The following is a 20288-nucleotide window of genomic DNA, read 5'->3' as shown; positions in this document are numbered from 1 at the left end:
GTTGCCGCAGGCGGCAGTCTACTCTTCTTCTTTTTTTCCTTTAACAGAGTTGCTACCATCTTGAGACTTGTCTGGTGCGTATTTAACGCTCTTTCATATAATTTTTGGTTAAGTTGTCTAGCTAGTTTAAGATTTAAAACTAATTTAAGAATTAAATATATGGAAAGAGAGACAAACTGCAAGCAAATTTTCCTGACTATTTAACACCCCCAATTTCAGTCCTCTAGAAGATCAAAAGAAACCAAAAGATTGCCCATTGATCAACACTGAGTACCAGCTGTTAGAGATCAACCTCCACAACATATCAATGACAACTTCTGAGAAGCCAGACTTTCTCAGCTCGTACCTTAACTACGTAGACCTAGGATTTCGTATCATGTGTTTTAGTCATGTCCAGTTTCACTAACAAATTATGAAGCTTGCTCCTCCGGTTGATGTACTTTATGATTTCTTGTGCGAAAAGAACATTTTTTGAAATACTTCTCTCTTTAACAAAGACAATTTAGTTTGTAGAGATTAGCCCATGTAGCACTACCACCATCCTCTTGTAGCATTCCAGAGATAATCTTGTCGGCAAAGGTACTTAAACGTATTGATCTCAGATAGAGAAATTATTAACTTTTTCTTTCTTATGGATACAACTAGGTTAGTGTGGGTGATAAATCTTGCCAGGTGTTTCCACAAAATAAAGCCTTCACTATATTTGTTATATCTTCTCCAACAATGTCCAAGCAACTCCTAAAGGATTGCCTTGAGAAACATCTGGTCCACAATACTGTTACCATTAAGCGCAAAAACCACTTTTTTTTAATATCTTCATTGGTTGGTATTCTTATGATATCCTCATTCCGGCCTTGAGTAACAAAGTGGTGATTTGAGCATCCCATAATTTGTTACTCTCTCTGTCTCTTTGAATTGTTCTTTGAAGATATTCACAACTTTCTCCCCCAATAGCTTGTGTGATGTAAATTATGTCCCCTTGAGCCGTTTGGATTTTTGTGATATTTATCTTTTTCCTTCCCCCTTTGACATACGACTGAAAAAATCTAGTGTTCTTGTCCCTGTGTTTAAACCACCTCATTCCAACTTTTTGCTTTCTGTATTCTTCCTCAATGTGTCAATACCTTTTTACATTTGTTATTGCTCTATTAAGGCATGCTCTTTAAGCCTCAGTGGGGTGAATTTCCAAGTGAATCTCTCTTACCTTGATCACATTCTCCAGGGTTGAGATTTGTTGGAAAATATTACCAAACGTATTGATACTCTATTTTGCTAGTCCCCCTTTAATTTTCTTCATCTTAGCATAAAATTATGTGAAAGGATTTCCTAGAAAATTTCACCTTTCAGTTCTTCTTCACCACCCTTTATAATAGATGTTGTTTGGTACATAAATTCAGGAACTTAAAATATTTTATCATTATCTCTACCTAGGAGTTACATACCACATGCAATAAAGCGTGATCTAATCATTGCCTAATTAGGTGATAAATTTCACCAATGGGGCATGAGTTCAAAAATTCTTGATCACCAAAGATTTTGTCTAGTCTCTTAAAAATATAATCTTCCTCTATTCTTTCATTTCACCAAGTGTATTTTCTCCCAGCAAACCTTAATTATGTGAATGCACAATTGCTGACACATTATGGAAAATTTGTTGTCTCTATCATACATATTGGGCTACCACCCAATTTTCTAATATCATCCATGATGGAATTATAATATCCCCCTATAGTCCATGAAATTTGAGTGTTAATTTCCATATTCTCCCAGTCATTCCATAGTTCTAGTATGTTCAAGGTATTGCATCTAGCATAAATAGTTATAATGGTCATTGATAACTATTAAAAATGGAATTGAAACAGCCCAATGCAATCATCAAAATTAGAGTTTGTAAGTAATGGAATTTCAAGAGATTTTTGAGAAAAACCTTCGAAATCTATGGGTGAAAGGAATCCATGGATCAATCCTCACATACCTTGATGAAATTATCTCAGAAATTGAAGAGGAACCTGATGAACTTGAAACCCTAGCTTGAAATTTGTCGAAGAAGCTTGAGAGAATCTCTTAGTCTTGCCTTAGGGAAATTTTGGAGAATGAACTGAATAGGAGGGGAGATTTGAAGAATTAGGTACATATAGACTTTGAACTTGACCATAAAAGTATTTAGGTTCATTGAAGAGAACATCGAAAAAGACATGAATACCCATCATTACAATTATAAGGAAGATTGGAAATAGGGTTATAAGAATTCGAAAGGAATTGGAGGCCGAGAAATGAGTCGTAGGACTCGATTAACTCGCGTAAGATACCAACTTGGAGGTCTTATGTACTTAATCTACTCGAGTGAGTGTTGAGACTAAATAGCAAGGAATACATAAGCTCTTGAAGTGCGACGAGATTACGAACCCACGGAAGGGAAATAAGAAAACGACGCACCTACTTGAAGCAAGTAGGTGACTCACCTACTTGACACATGGCAGCACGTGATAGGTACACGTGGAATCATATGAAAGTGACACGTAGAAGCAGGTGACACACCCTGGGGTGGACCCCACCTGCCACGTGGCAACCATGGATAGGTTGCATGGATGAAGTGGCCCAATGAGAGTTTGACACATGTCACCCTTAGGAGATGACACGTGTCATTTCTAATAAGGATATATATGTTACTTTTGATGACTAAGTCATCTTATTATCCTTTTACACTTAGAAAAAAATAAGAGAGAGTTGAGAGAAAACTTGAGAGAACAAAGAGGAGGAGCTACGGGTGGGTCCAAAAGAAAAGGTACTTCTGTTAGTAATATTAGCATAACTCCCTCTGTATAGCTCCGCTTCGAGTGATTCAAGATGTTTTGGAAAGATATTGCATAGGTCTATAACTTTAGTTTAGCCTATAAAACCCAGTTTTTCTTTTATCAGCTCGAAAAAGGGTGATGAAGTATGGGGGAGGTGCTGCCCAGATTTCGTTTTGGAAATCCTACACAGACTGCTGTTGGTATTTTGGGCATATCTCTTTGTACAAAATTGCTGTAGGGATGATTCGAAATGGTATGCGACCTTGAGACACATGTATACAACTTTACTTGAGGCCACAAATCCTGTTTCCATCAATTACCCCTTCGAAAATAAGAGATAATACAAGACAGTAAGTTGTGCAGAATTCACGTTTTGACAACTTTGGCGAGTTTTGGCCAATTTCGGGTAAGGTAAGGTTTCTCCTTTCAATCTGGAGTTTATGGTGTTTTTAGGAAGGGTATTATATGTCGTTTAGGTTGCTGTAAATTTAAAAACACGATAGAAATGTTTGACGTTGAAGACAATGTAAAATTGAAGTTGTCATAGTGGAATTGTAATCGAAATGAGGCGTTATGTGTGTGGAGGTTGCTTCTGGTTGTGTGGTGCGTGTTTCAGGGTCTAAATATGTTCTAAATAAGGTGGGGGATCTGCTGGTTTCAGCCACACGACCTTCCTCTCCGCACGATTAAAGGTTTTACGAAATAAAGGCTAAAGACCCTATTTTAATATCGTAATGTTAAGAAAGTTGTTTGGAGCCTATGTTGTATAATGTTGCCATATTTTATGTGTATATGAGTTGCAGGTTATTGTTGTTGGTTGGCTGTAGTGATTAGGTATAGAATTGGGAATTCGGATAGGGCAAGTTATAGAGGAGATGCTGCCCGAATTCCGTTAACTTCTTAACTAGTTAATAAACTAGTCGAGACTAGTCGAGAAAGGAGAATAAGGAGTTGGTTACTATGGGTGCTTGGTTGTGGATTTGGAACCTGGAAAGTTAAAGGTTACTAATATTAGTATTACCTTTGTGTTAAATAGGTTCAGAGGACGACGAGACATGCCGGGCTAAAAGCAGTCGACCAGAGGTATGTGAAGCTTTCTTTTGGTATGTTTTTGGCATAAGTATGTAAAGCTATTCTTCTCTTATGTTGGCATGTGTTAGACGTAAGTAATGAATGACATGTATATGAGCTTGGGGTAATTCCATTCATAAATTCCAAGCATGAACTATGAGTTTTATTCACTCCGTGATGATAGAACTCCTGTAATAGTTGAGTTGTTGCCTTTTAGGGCTTTTATATGATGAAAGGTAGTATGTGTAAAGCCTGTCTCTTCTTCCCTTTGGGATGTCTTAAATGTAAGTAAATTGAGATACGATTTGAGTATAGAGGTAGTTCCAGTTGTAAGTTGCGAGTATAACTCGTTACTCTAGTTCACTCCTAAATGCTAAGGGTCTTAAAGTAGTTAAACTACGACCCTCGAGCCTTCTATAGGCTGAATAGTGATTGGAGGTGTAAGCTCCTACACCTGGGGGGTTCTTGGGCATACTTTATGATAATAGTTGAGGGATATTTGATATGCTGATGAGTCCTACATGTATGTATATACATATTACATTATATATGGATCGGGCCGTCGTACCTCGGCACTATTATGCATTATACGGATTGGGCCGTCGTACCTCGGCACTGTTATATGAGACACGGATCGGGCCGTCGTTCCTCGGCATCATTATGATATACGGATCGGGCCATCGTACCTCGACATTATCATTATTATAACATGATATATGGATTGGGCCGTCGTTCCTCGGCATGTACTTGCGTTATACATGGATCGGATTGTACGTTCCACAGCGCTAAAAGCATATATATGCCTATCATGATAGATGATATTTTTGTACCATCGAGCCCCTAGCGAGCCGGGTACAGGGTTGATGAGGGTAGACATGACTCTATTTTGTAAGACGCAGGTATAGTGCTTTATTAACTATTATACTTGTATCATGCATCCCTATTTCAGTGTTGTCTTAATTATGATATTGTATGCTTTATATACTCAATACATGTATCGTACTCACCCCCTTTCTTCGGGGGGGCTGCGTTTCATGCCCACAGGTGCAGACACAGGTTTTAGGAGTCCACTAGCTCAGGATTCCACCCAGCAAGTTAAAAGAAGCTCCATTGATTCGGAGCTGAGTTTTGGTACCAAACCTCTGATGTATATATTTATTTATTCAAAGGTATGGTGGGGGCCTTGTCCCTCCATATGATATCGTCACTACTCTTAGAGGTCTGTAGACATATATGTGGGTTGTATGTGTAAGTTTTGTTTAGCTGGGTCTACATGATGTATTACAGGTATGTGTTATGGCAGCCGTGTTGGCTTGTGTGCCCTTTCGTGTTATGACACAAATAAAAGAGGCTACAGGTACATAAAATGCTATGACCCATTAGGATTCTCCTGTACATGATTCTATTATTTATAAACCGGTGTGACTACACCTGATTTATATGCATACAGGGATCCAGGCTGGACTCCAGTCACAGCCTATGGGGCTGGGTCATGACAGAAGTGGTATCAGAGCAGTTCGTCCTTGGAGTGTCTACAAACCGTGTCTAGTAAAGTCTTGTTTATCGCTGTGTTGCGCGCCACATCTATACACAGAAGGCTACAGGACATTTAGGATGTTTCCTTTCTTTCATATTTAAGGTCGTGCGATAGAACCAATTCATAGGAAGTAAAATTCCTTATACTAACCTTTGATTTTAGATAAAAGACAACGTCGATAAAAGAAAGTGACTGATGATATTGGAAGTTACAAAGCATGCAGGTAAGCCACTGCGCAAACGATGTGTGCCAGGTAAGGTATTGAAATACGATTGATATGTAAAGTTGAAAATTGAAAGGAAAAGTAGACGAAAAGTCTAACAGGCGTAGTTCGAGTTGGACATACGAGGTAAGTCCATCATTTTATACTATTGTTGATATTGGGCGCCCTGTGAGGCTGCGATATGACATGATATGATACGTATATATGTATTCTTATGCGTGTTGGCCCTGTAAGGCACTGTTGGTATTTTGTTTTTGCGTGCAGGTGTTGAGATAGTAAGAAATACAGAGGAAACTCTGTTCAAATTTTCCAGAAATAAAAAGAGAATGAGATACAGGGTTGTAGAATGTCTTGGAAGGTCGTGCCCACAATAATGATGTGAATATAACAAGGATCGTTTTGAAAATAACTAGAGCCTAGTGAGAAAGTGGATAAGGATAGGATGTGGTCCATGTAATGAGAATATAAGGGTAACTTGGGCGGTGCAGCCTGGCCTACCGAATCAACTGCTGGGTCATCATCCTCTTCGGTAGTTACGTGCCCCACGGGGCAGGATGCGATCATATTAGCACTAACGCACTGGATTCCATCAGAACTCCAAAGTTAAGCGTGCTTGGGCAAGAGTAATATTGGGATGGGAGACCCCTTGGGAAGCCCTGTGTGGCTGTGATATGAGATAATATGCATGTATATATACATTGGCCTTACATGGCATTATTGATATAAAAAAGTATTGTGGATACGTGACTCCACCGTGAAAGATGATAACACCCTTTGAGATAGGGGATGTAGCTTTGCAAAACAACTAGTGCATTGCGAATTCATTAAAAGGACAAGTGGTACCCACTGGGATAAGGCTAGGGCTATGACAAAGCTTGGGATACCGAGTGTCGAAATATAAGTATTGCCTATTTGAGAATTGGAAACGGCTATAAGCCCTAGCTAATTATTGACCAAAATAAATGGAAAGTGGCTTCGAATAAATTGCTATGTGACTCGAGTACCAACAATTAGACTGGATTAGCACCTCATGATTGTGTTAAGCTGTCATAGCTGGGCAACCAAAGGTATGGATAATATAAAGGAAGGCATAGATATGGTGCAGTGTACCAAATGTGTTGGAAAATAATAATATGTATTAGAAAATTGGAAATAAGGGTGTAAAGTAGAACCCAAACAAATAGTGACATGGATACACCCCAAAAGGGGGGAAGTGGATATGAAAGATACCAGCGTGGTATGAAACCAATCAACAATAAAACGTATTAATGTGAATACTTAAATTTCAAGTGAGATCCTATGTTGGAACAAGCTGGCAAAATTTAAAAGCCAGCAATGGGCGGATAGAAGCCAAGATGATACCTGCGATAGTGTTGAGAATTATTGGTAAGGTTCTTGAACAAGTATGACATCATAGAATGAGTGCATACAAAGGGGGTGAATACAACAAGGGAATTACTATAAGAACTTAAACATACTGTAAGGGATAGCCAGGCTATACTCGACTAAAGGTAAGATGTTGGTAACAAAGTTACGGACTACTAGTATTATGGTGTATAAGCAGCAAAACAAGTAAAGGATGAGAGATCTCTCCTATACTGGAATATGAGGAAACTCAAGGGTAAGTAGATGAAGGAAGTAAGAAATGATACGGATTTACGTACAAACTAGTATGGCGATGCTAAGGCATCTTCCGGGCTACTTTAAGTTCCTACACATGTTCGTGTAAAGGGTGTAATATGATGTGTGGTAAGGGAACTTGAAAGAAGAAATGGAAAAGCAATATCACCTGTTCCCTATGCCTACAGGTAATCTACCCTCTTAAATAGACCATATGAGTTAATACGAGTCCCATGAATGGCAACCAGTATAGAGGAATCCTGAAGCACTCGTAAGACCTTGTAAGACCAGTTAACATTCGAGGACGAATGTTCTAAGGGGGGAAGGATGTTATACCCCATACCTTTGCACCTTGGGGCACCATCTTGAGTCTCTTAAAAAGTGCCACATGATTTAGATTATATACCACGCTAACAAATAACTCTAAGGAAAGGAGAATGAAATGCTTCATAATAAGGAAGATTGGAAATAGGGTTATAAGAATTCGAAAGGAGTTGGACGCCGAGAAATGAGTCGTAGGACTCGATTAACTCGCGTAAGATACCAACTTGGAGGTCTTACGTACTTAAGCTACTTGAGTGAGTGTTGATACTAAGTAGCAAGGAATACATAAGCTCTTGAAGTGCGACAAGATTACGAACCCACGGAAGGGAAATAAGGAAACGACGCACCTACTTGAAGCAAGTAGGTGACTCACCTACTTGACACATGGCAGCACGTGATAGGTACACGTGGAATCATATGAAAGTGACACGTAGAAGCAGGTGACACACCCTGGGGTGGACCCCACCTGCCACGTGGCAACCATGGATAGGTTACATGGATGAAGTGGCCCAATGAGAGTTTGACATATGTCACCCTTAGGGGATGACACGTGTCATTTCTAATAAGGATATATATGTTACTTTTGATGACTAAGTCATCTTATTATCCTTTTACACTTAGAAAAAAATAAGAGAGAGTTGAGAGAAAACTTGAGAGAACAAAGAGGAGGAGCTACGGGTTGGTCCAAAAGAAAAGGTACTTCTGTTAGTAATATTAGCATAACTCCCTCTGTATAGCTCCGTTTTGAGTTATTCAAGATGTTTTGGAAAGATATTGTATAGGTCTATAACTTTAGTTTAGCCTATAAAACCCAGTTTGTTTTTTATCAGCTCGAAATATGGTGATGAAGTATGGGGGAGGTGCTGCCCAGATTTCATTTTGGAAATCCTACACAGACTGCTGTTGGTATTTTGGGCATATCTCTTTGTACAAAATTGATGTAGGGATGATTCGAAATGGTATGCGACCTTGAGACACATGTATACAACTTTCCTTGAGGCAAAAAATCCCGTTTCCATCAATTACCCCTTCGAAACTAAGAGACAATACGAGACAGTAAGCTGCGCAGAATTCACGTTTTGACAACTTTGGCGAGTTTTGGCCAATTTCGGGTAAGGTAAGGTTTCTCCTTTCAATCTGGAGTTTATGGTGTTTTTAAGAAGGGTATTATATGTCGTTTAAGTTGCTGGAAATGTAAAAACATGATATAAATGTTTGACGTTGAAGACAATGTAAAATTGAAGTTGTCATAGTAGAATTGTAATCGAAATGAGGTGTTATGTGTGTGGAGGTTGCTGATGGTTGTGTGGTGCGTGTTTCAGGGTCTAAATATGTTCTAAATAAGGTGGGGGAGCTGCTGGTTTCAGCCACACGACCCTCCTCTCCGCACGATTAAAGGTTTTACGAAATAAAGGCTAAAGACCCTATTTTAATATCGTAATGTTAAGAAAGTTGTTTGGAGCCTATGTTGTATAATGTTGCCATGTTTTATGTGTATATGAGTTGCAGGTTATTGTTGTTGGTTGGCTGTAGTGATTAGGGATAGAATTGGGAATTCGGATAGGGCAAGTTATAGAGGAGATGCTGCCCGAATTCCGTTAACTTCTTAACTAGTTAATAAACTAGTCGAGACTAGTCGAGAAAGGAGAATAAGGAGTTGGTTACTATGGGTGCTTGGTTGTGGATTTGGAAGCTGGAAAGTTAAAGGTTACTAATATTAGTATTACCTTCGTGTTAAATAGGTTCAGAGGACGACGAGACATGCCGGGCTAAAAGCAGTCGACCAGAGGTATGTGAAGCTTTCTTTTGGTATGTTTTTGGCATAAGTATGTAAAGCTATTCTTCTCTTAGTTTAGCCTATAAAACCCAGTTTGTTTTTTATCAACTCGAAATATGGTGATGAAGTATGGGGGAGGTGCTGCCAAGATTTCATTTTGGAAATCCTACACAGACTGCTGTTGGTATTTTGGGCATATCGCTTTGTACAAAATTGATGTAGGGATGATTCGAAATGGTATGCGACCTTGAGACACATGTCTACAACTTTCCTTGAGGCAAAAAATCCTGTTTCCATCAATTACCCCTTCGAAACTAAGAGACAATACGAGACAGTAAGCTGCGCAGAATTCACGTTTTGACAACTTTGGCGAGTTTTGGCCAATTTCGGGTAAGGTAAGGTTTCTCCTTTCAATCTGGAGTTTATGGTGTTTTTAGGAAGGGTATTATATGTCGTTTAGGTTGCTGGAAATGTAAAAACACGATAGAAATGTTTGACGTTGAAGACAATGTAAAATTGAAGTTGTCATAGTAGAATTGTAATCGAAATGAGGCGTTATGTGTGTAGAGGTTGCTTCTGGTTGTGTGGTGCGTGTTTCAGGGTCTAAATATGTTCTAAATAAGGTGGGGGAGCTGCTGGTTTCAGCCACACGACCCTCCTCTCCGCACGATTAAAGGTTTTACGAAATAAAGGCTAAAGACCCTATTTTAATATCGTAATGTTAAGAAAGTTGTTTGGAGCCTATGTTGTATAATGTTGCCATGTTTTATGTGTATATGAGTTGCAGGTTATTGTTGTTGGTTGGCTGTAGTGATTAGGGATAGAATTGGGAATTCGGATAGGGCAAGTTATAGAGGAGATGCTGCCCGAATTCCGTTAACTTCTTAACTAGTTAATAAACTAGTCGAGACTAGTCGAGAAAGGAGAATAAGGAGTTGGTTACTATGGGTGCTTGGTTGTGGATTTGGAAGCTGGAAAGTTAAAGGTTACTAATATTAGTATTACCTTCGTGTTAAATAGGTTCAGAGGACGACGAGACATGCCGGGCTAAAAGCAGTCGACCAGAGGTATGTGAAGCTTTCTTTTGGTATGTTTTTGGCATAAGTATGTAAAGCTATTCTTCTCTTATGTTGGCATGTGTTAGACGTAAGTAATGAATGACATGCATATGAGCTTGGGGTAATTCCATTCATAAATTCTAAGTATGAACTATGAGTTTCATTCACTCCGTGATGATAGAACTCCTGTAATAGTTGAGTTATTGCCTTTTAGGGCTTTTATATGATGAAAGGTAGTATGTGTAAAGCCTGTCTCTTTTTCCCTTTGGGATGTCTTAAATGTAAGTAAATTGAGATACGATTTGAGTATAGAGGTAGTTCCAGTTGTAAGTTGCGAGTATAACTCGTTACTCTAGTTCACTCCTAAATGCTAAGGGTCTTAAAGTAGTTAAACTACGACCCTCGAGCCTTCTATTGGCTGAATAGTGATTGGAGGTGTAAGCTCCTACACCTGGGGGGTTCTTGGGCATACTTTATGATAATGGTTGAGGGATATTTGATATGCTGATGAGTCCTACATGTATGTATATACATATTACATTATATATGGATCGGGCCGTCGTTCCTCGGCGTTGTTATATGATATGCATGTATACGGATCAGGCCGTCATACCTCGGCACTATTATGCATTATACGGATCGGGCCGTCGTACCTCGGCACTGTTATATGAGACACGGATCGGCCCGTCGTTCCTCGGCATCATTATGATATACGGATTGGGCCATCGTACCTCGACATTATCATTATTATAATATGATATATGGATCGGGTCATCGTTCCTCAGCAGGTACTTGCGTTTTATATGGATCAGATTGTACGTTCCACAGCGCTAAAAGCATATATATGCCTATCATGATAGATGATGTTTTTGTACCATCGAGCCCCTAGTGAGCCGGGTACAGGGTTGATGAGGGTAGACATGACTCTATTTTGTAAGACGCAGGTATAGTGCTTTATTAACTATTATACTATTATCCTGCATCCCTATTTCAGTGTTGTCTTAATTATGATGTTGTATGCTTTATATACTCAATACATGTATCGTACTCACCCCCCTTTCTTCGGGGGGGCTGCGTTTCATGCCCGCAGGTGCAGACACAGGTTTTGGGAGTCCACTAGCTCAGAATTCCACCTAGCAAGTTAAAAGAAGCTCCATTGATTCGGAGCTGAGTTTTGGTACCAAACCTCTGATGTATATATTTATTTATTCAAAGGTATGGTGGGGGCCTTGTCTCGCCATATGATATTGTCACTACTCTTAGAGGTCTGTAGACATATATGTGGGTTGTATGTGTAAGTTTTGTTTAGCTGGGTCTACATGATGTATTACAGGTATGTGTTATGGCAGCCGTGTTGGCTTGTGTGCCCTTTCGTGTTATGACACAAATAAAAGAGGCTACAGGTACATAAAATGCTATGACCCATTGGGATTCTCCTGTACATGATTCTATTATTTATAAACCGGTGTGACTACACCTGATTTATATGCATACGGGGGTCCAGGCTGGACTCCAGTCACGGCCTACGGGGCTGGGTCGTGACATTGAAGAACCCTTGAATTGCTTGTGGAAGAAGAAAACCTTAGAGAGAAGACTTGGAAGAGAAGACTTTGGGGTTTTGGGAGTTATTTTGAGAATGAGAAGGTTAGAAGACTTTAGAGTGGTTAATAGATCGGAACTTAGTCTCAAAAACCATCCACATTCATTAATGAAAGCATAGGAAATGACTAAAATAACCCTCATTAAAACTGAATCCAGACCCCATAACGAGCCTTTACCATGGACTGTTAAAGGCACCATGATCTGTGGTCCCTTTCATGGTGAGGTACTTGAAAATTTTGAAAAGGAATTTTGGAAGGATGCCCATCACGAGACCCACCACGACCTGATATGGGCACCACGGTACGTGGTGGTCCTCCGTAGTGGTGGACTTAGAATTTAACTTTTGGACGTTTGTAGGAAAGTTTCAGAACTTCCTCCACAAAGACCTTCAAGGTCCGTAGAGATCATCACGATCTGTGGAGGGTGGACGTGGTGAGGTTCCTGAGAAGGATATGTAGGGGTGTCAACCACGGGAGCCATAACTACCCGTGGTTCACAACACGGCTCATGGTGGCCCCACGTGGTCTTCACCTCTAAAACCATCAGGCTGGGCATGCACCACAGTGGTCTATCACAGTATGTGATCCTTTTCATGGCCTGTGGTCCTCTTCACGGCCTATGGTGAGTTACGTTAAGGCCATATGGAGCCAAAATCTGCATTCTTCAAGAATTTTATCTTTTATTCCTCACTTTAGGACTTTTCAACTCTCGGAGAATTACAATAGGGACCGCGAATGTGAAGAAGAAAGAGGGGATGCACCAACTATTGCACTTAGCTAGTCTTTTGCCCAAATTAGAATTCCCTGATGGGTTGCTTGGGATTTATTCAAAACCCTATACATGCAAATAAAATATGTTACCCACCAAATTCGATATTCCAGACTCAATGGAGATGTCAAAATTTCCAACCAAGGTTGTCTCATCGAAAAGTGAGTCCTATACCCAAACTCCATTTTATGCCAAATTCTACAAGGAGCCTCGAGATGAGCTCAGAAGCCTCGGGAACCGCATGAAAGGTCCTTCTAAACCAAAATTGATGTTCTAAAGCTAATGGGACCATCAGAATTGCATTCTAAGTTCATTTACCTAAAGTTTTGAGCGAAGTCAACCATTCAAGTTTCAAAAGTTCCAAAACACAAAAACTTTCAAAAAAATCATATGAACGATCAGGTGACCGAACTGTCAGACTCAACAATTCATAAATGACTTGGGAGCACTATGGAAAAGCTCTAAATGATGAAAATAACACAAATAAGATAAAATGACCTAGAGGTCATTGTATTTTTTTGACAAGTTCTCCTATTTCTCGATTTTTTATTGTAGAGTAATAAATATTTCAATCAACCATTCGTTTATTCATATTCTTTAATGCAAAACTTAATGGTATTTATTTTTATTACTACCATAATTTTTATTAACGTAATTCTTAAATTAATTAATAACCATTTTTATGACATTATTTGGTATTCATATTGTAGTCTTATGACTTGGAATATTGCAAGATTTTGTAGAAATGATCACAATAGCTTTTTAAGTGATTATGTTTTGGTGCTTTTTATATTCATGATTTAGTTTGACTGAAAGGAGTAAAATGAAGGCTATCGAATGATGATTAGATGTCAATAATAGCTCGTAAGACTCTGTATTGACTTCATATTTTTTCGTCCTATTTTTTAATGATTAAGGTCGTAAGAAGATATTGCAATATTTATTTATTTCTTGTATGTTCTCTCTATGATTTATCTTTATTTTATATTTTGTATGAATTCTTATTGTTGTAAGTTTATAATTTCTTCGGCATAATATATAAATATGCCTTTTAACTTGGGGAGCCTTGGAGTAACTGGTAAAGTTGCTGCCATGTGACCAGGAGGTCAGGGGTTCAAGCCTTGGAAACAGCCTCTGGCAGAAATGCAAGGTAAGACTGCGTACAACAGACCCTTGTGGTCGGGCCCTTCCCCGGACCCTGCGCATAGCGGGAGCTTAAGTGCACCGGGCTGCCCTTTAACTTGGCATCATCTCACATTTATGCCTTCCAATTTTGGGTGTGCACAAATAGATACTTAAACTTGAATAAAGTTGAACAAGTAGACACATACGTCTTACGTGGCAACCCATATAGCAATTTGCATCCTACATGATTTCCTAAATATAATATGTCACATTAGACTCATGTGTATACTTGTTCAACTTTATATAAATATAAGTGCCTACTTGTGCACACCCAAAGTTGGATGGCATAAATGTGAAATGAACCCAAGTTAAAGGGAATATTTATGCATTATGCCTAATTTGTTTTGGTTCAAAATAATAAATTATGACTTTGTTGGAAGTCAACTAACTACTAACCAAAAGTTTTTCTTAATGAAATCAATTATACGTAGGGCGGTCTTAGTATATATATATATAGTATTTTAATAAAAATATTAACATCATATCTTTATTAAAAGAGCGCAAAATACGTACAAGTTCACCGGTCAATGAATAAAAGGACAAAAAACAAGAAGAAATAAGCTCTGCTTACAAAGAGGGTATTCGGGTAATAATTTTCTAGCGCATGAGTATGTAACACCCTGTGTTATTCTAGCCTAGAATAATTTTTAGAACCCTAAGAAAGATTGAGGAAAGTGAGTTGTGCTTATTTGTACGAGTCAATCTACGAGTTGTAGGAACTCCTACAGATCATAGAAGGAACTCGTAGTGTCGGCATTAGGTTTAAAATCTGGCCAAGTCTAGAAGTGAGTCTACGAGTCTATTGATGACTCATAAGAATAAGTCATGGAGTCAAGGTCTAACTTTCAAAAAATAGAAGCCTCAGTACTTTAGCTATGAGTCGACAGGACGAACCATAAAAAGGATCATGAGTCCTAGGAATGACTCGTAGAAACACCTGAAACTTAGCCCAATTCCAGACTGTGACACGGCAAATGAGACGGCAAATGAGACACCTGGAGGTACCTCACCCAAGCCTCTTAGCATTTATTAAGCATTTTATTGGTAATGATAAATAAATCGAGGGTATACATAAGGAATATAGGACTAAGGGGATTCACATTAATAAGAGTCAAAGATAACATAACATCCTTTACTATATCCAACCATACCTTCTATATTAAGACTTGGCGGGGGCTAAAACATGTCTCTAGCTCACCCTCAAGATTAAGTCAGGAATACCAAACTTAATTTAAATGTCTAAACATAACATAAGCTAGATAAGATAGGATTTTCCTGGAACATGGGAACTCACCAAAGTGGTAGCCTTCAACTCTCAACTTAGCTATGAGGAGGAGAGTTTAGAGCGACGTCGGTCCCTACATGGTGATATCATGTAGGCAAAAGTATGCATTAGCACTTTGAATGTACTAAGTATGTGAGTATGCTATAAATGAAGAACATAAGAGAGAGACATGTCTAGGCAATGTGCATTAGTGAATGCATGCATGAGTAATCATGTGAATCCTTAAAACATTTTTTTTTTATGGGGAAGCGACCATAACCAACATTTAAGACCATGCGAGCTATTACATAGAATCCAACATATCCCCCTACGTTGACAAAGAGAGACTACTTGCCAGGTAGAACTCCAATCAACTTTAAGCATTCTTTAACTTTAACTTTAATGGCTAATCGTTGATCCACTAGCCTAAAATAGCCAACAAGGGCCCCTATGGTGGCACGTAGTTAATGCAACATGAGACTTTACTTAAGGATCCCTTCGGTCAAGCCCCCTATCTACATGCTACATTTGTTGCTAGGTCAAGTCCCACAGAAGAACATTTAAACATTAATATAGCATAAAGATTATATAACTTTAATATTAAAACATCAATCGGTGAAATAGCTCATTAAAATCTTTCATTTGATTCAATGCGAGAATTGTCATTTCACATTGAAATGTTACTTCGGCTAAGAAGCCCTTCATCAATCAATCAAACTTCAAATCAACTTTACTTCAACATAAGAAACTATGTGGGTTCATTTAATAAAGACCTTCAAATACATTTAAAGAATACTTATTTGCATGAGAGTGATATAAATGTATAAAATACACATTCTTAAAGCAACCCAACATATATGTCTTAAAATCCTTTTCAAGCCTTCATATAGGCGCTTTAATAACATCATAATTCCATGAAATCAAGAGTCAATATACATCAATATATGTAAAGAAACTTCATATATATCACAATTTATGCATAATATTTCATCATTTTGAATTGAAATACTAGGTTGAGAGTACATTTAGGCTCCATGGGTGGAAGGACCCATGGATGAAAACCCACATACCTTGGGGAGTCAACTCTTTAATGCAAAACTTGAAAAGAAATAAAGGCTTGATCTTCTTAGAGTGAAACCCTAGAATTTTTCGTAGAGATGGAGGAAGAAAGCTTGAGAAGAACTTGAGAGGTTAGGGTTTGAGTCTTAGAATTTTAAGTGATAGTAAATGAGTTCAGGAAAACTTGGTCTTTTAGATGGGTGGATTTTGCTTTCAAAACAACCTAACTTTGAGTTAAAAAGTAGGAAAAGACCAAAATGTCCCTTTAAAGATCTGGCCGGAAAAGACTTCACAGGACCCTTCACGATCCGTGGTGCTCACCATAGTCCGTGGTGGGTTCTTGTGATAAGGGGCTTAGATAAATTCAAAAAAGGGACTTGCAGGGTAGTCTCTGAAGTTTCTTCATGGACACCTTGACGGTCTGTGAAATGCATCATGGGCCGTGTAGGGTGGCTATGGTACAGGTCCTGTAGGAGGCCTATAGAAGTGGCCACCATGGACCACTACACAGTCCGTGAAAGTCACAACGGCCCATGGTGGTATTCCGTGGACCCTACCTTGGGAAAGTTTGTGAGGACTTTAGAGAGGTCTCACCACGGATGGCTTCACAGCCCGTGGTGCTCACGACGGTCCGTGGTCCTCCATCTTGGTTCGTCCTCTGCAGACTAACCCTTTGAATCTCTACCACGGTTGCACACCATAGTCTGTGGTGCCTACCACTGTTCATGAAGGCTTCCATGGTCGTCTTCTGGTGCCAGTTTTCTGCAACTTTTCAGAGAATTCATCTTTGGTTTCTTATTTAGGACCTTTCATATTTCTAGGGTCTTATAATATCTCCCCCTTAGAAATATTTGTCCTCGAATGAGAATCATTAGCATAGAAAGAATACGGCACGAGGACTAGCAACCCAACATGAATACAATGACCCTTGAAATACATCAACCATGAGATCTTTAAAATTAAACATAAAACATAACTTTAAAATTTAACTTCATGAATATGCATGCATATAAGGACTTAGAAAAAATGAAACATACGAGTCTTAAACTTTTGAACATGAATGACTTATTACCTTAGGATTGCGTAGAAGAAAAGAGATGAGGATAACGTTTTATCATATCCTCTTCCGCTTCCCATGTAGCATTTTTGACTTGTTGATTCCTCTAAAGGACTTTAACGAAGTCAACTTCTTTATTCCTCATCCTTTTGACTTGCCAGTCCAAGATTTCAACTGGAACTTCTTCATAGGTTAAATTCTCCTCAACATTCACTACCTCTAAAGGCACAATGGAGTTAGGGTCTACCACACATTTTCTCAATATTGACACATGGAACACCGAGTGAATCATGGTCATTTCCAAAGGTAATTCCAACTCATACGCAACTTTTCCAACCTACTTTAGAATTTTATAAGGCCCTACATACCTAGGGCTCAAATTTCCTTTCTTACCAAACCCAACCACACCCTTCATGGGTGAAACTTCAAATACACCCAATCATCTACATTAAATTCAAGATCCCTTTTTCTAGTGTCGGAATATTACTTTTGACGACTTTGGGCCGTCTTCAACCTTTTTATAATGATCTTCACCTTCTTCAAATCATTAAGTACCAAGTCGGGACCTAACAAGATCATCTCACCTACTTCAAACCAACCAACCGGGGATCTACATAGCCTCACATACAAAGCCTCAAACGGCACCATCTCAATACTAGAGTGGTAACTATTATTAGAAGCAAATTCAATGAGCAGTAGGTAATCATCCCAACTCTCTTTGAACTCCAACACATAATCCCTTAAAATATCCTCTAGGGTTTGAATTATCCTTTCGGCTTGCCCATCGGTTTGAGGATGGAATGCGGTGCTTAACTTTACTTTAGTAACGAGGCCCTTTTGAAATGATCTCCAAAAGTGAGAAGTGAATTGTGTACCATGATCTGAAATAATTTACAATGGCATACCATAAAATCTCACCAATTCCCAAATATACAACTCTGCATAATCTTCAGCCCTATAGGAAGTCTTAACCAATAAAAAGTGAGCCGACTTAGTCATTCTATTAACAATCACCCAAATAAAATCATGTCACTTCTGAGTGTGAGGCAAACCCACTACAAAATCTATATTCACATCTTCCTATTTCCAAGTAGGGATTTCAATAACTTGGGCTAGACCACCCGGCCATTGATGTTTGGCCTTTACTTGTTGACAATTTGGACACAAACCTTGCTATATCCTTCTTCATGCCACCCCACAAGTACAACTCTTACAAGTCTCGATACATTTTCGTCGAACCAAGGTGAATGGAATATGCAAAATTATGTGTCTCATCAAGATCTAATTCCTTAGGCCATCCACATTCGGAACACATAACCGACCTTGGTGATATAACACCCAATCTCTCCCTTGTGAAAAGACCTCTACCTTCTTTTCCTTCACCAACTTCTTTAACTTAACAAGGGTCAGGTCAAGGTCTTGTTTCGACTTAACATCCACCACCAAGGAGGATTCGGACTCATTTTGGACAACCATACCACCATCACTGGTATCGCACAACTTCACACCTAGTCTAGCCAACCGGTGAACATGTTTTACCAACTCTCTCTTTCTTTCATCAACATGGGCCACACTCCCCATAGACACTCTACTAAGTACATCAGCAATCACATTGGCTTTACCTAGATGATAATGCACACTTATGTCATAGTCCTTAAGAAGCTCTAGCCACCTTCTTTATCTTAGATTAAGGTCCTTTTGGGTGCACACATATTGAAGGCTTTTATGATCGATATACACATCTATATGTACCCCATAGAGGTAGTGCCACCCAAATTTTAAAGCAAAAACCACGGCTGCCAACTTAAGATCATGGGTAGGGTAGTTACGCTGATGCACTTTCAATTTCCTATAAGCATAGGCTATGACCTTATCGTTATGCATTAAGACACAACCCAAGCATCACAATAAACTACAAACCCTTTTAATCCTTTCGGTAGAGTTAAAATAGGAGTAGAGGTAAGTCGATTTTTCAAAGTTTGGAAACTCCTTTCATACTCATCCATCTATATGAATGTTGCCTTATTTTGAGTCAACTTTGTCATAGGAGATGAGATGGAAGAAAACCCTTAAATGAATCTTCTATAGTAACCAGCTAGACCCAATAAGCTCCTAATGTCCGAAGGAGACAGTCGTCTAGGACAATTCTTGACCGCCTTCATTTTCTTAGGATTCACCTTGATCCCCTCGTCGGACACTATGTGACCGAGAAAGGCCACCTCCTTTAGCCAAAACTCATACTTGCTAAAGTTTGCAAATAATTGTTTATCCCTTAACATTTGGAGCACAACCCTCAAATGGTCTTTATGTTCTTTCTCACTCCGAGAGTAAATCAAAGCATCATCAATGAACACCATAATGAAAGTATCAACGTAGGGGGTTGAACACCCTATTAATTAGGTCCATGAACACCACTGGAGCATTCGTCAACCCAAACCTCATTACTAAAAATTCGAAGTGATCGTACCTTTTCCAGAATATCATCTTGGGAATGTCACACTCCCTCACTCTTAGTTGGTGATAGCCGAACTGAAGGTCGATCTTGGAGAAGTGACTCACCTCTTGTAGTTGATCAAATAAGTCATCCATCGTAGGAAGTGGATAATTATTCTTAGTAGTCACCTTATTCAATTATCGGTAGTCTATGAACATTCGAAGCGACCCATCCTTCTTTCTTAGTAATAGAACTAGGGCACCCCACGGCGAAATACTTGGCCTTATGAACCCTTTTTCTAACAAATCCTTTAATTGTTCCTTTAATTCACCTGGGGCCATTCGATAAGAAGGAATAGAGATAGATTGGGTATCAGAGAAGAGATCGATACCAAAATCAACTTCTCTTTTGGGAGAAACACCGGGAAAGATATCAGGAAACTCATCGACTACGGGGACCGACTCAAGAGGAGTACTTCAGAGTAGACATCCCTAACTCTCACTATATGGTAAAT

General features: G+C 39.0%; 1 pseudogene; it reads left to right on the top strand.

Moving 5' to 3' along the window:
* The first annotated feature begins 6178 nt into the window (after positions 1-6178).
* On the top strand, positions 6179-6296 carry LOC129881259 (5S ribosomal RNA; annotated as a pseudogene).
* The last annotated feature ends 13992 nt before the right edge of the window (positions 6297-20288 follow it).

The sequence above is a fragment of the Solanum dulcamara genome, chromosome 2 (genome assembly GCF_947179165.1).
Source record: "Solanum dulcamara chromosome 2, daSolDulc1.2, whole genome shotgun sequence".
NCBI classification, from domain to species: Eukaryota; Viridiplantae; Streptophyta; class Magnoliopsida; order Solanales; family Solanaceae; genus Solanum; species Solanum dulcamara.
This window is presented reverse-complemented; position numbering and strand designations above follow the sequence as displayed.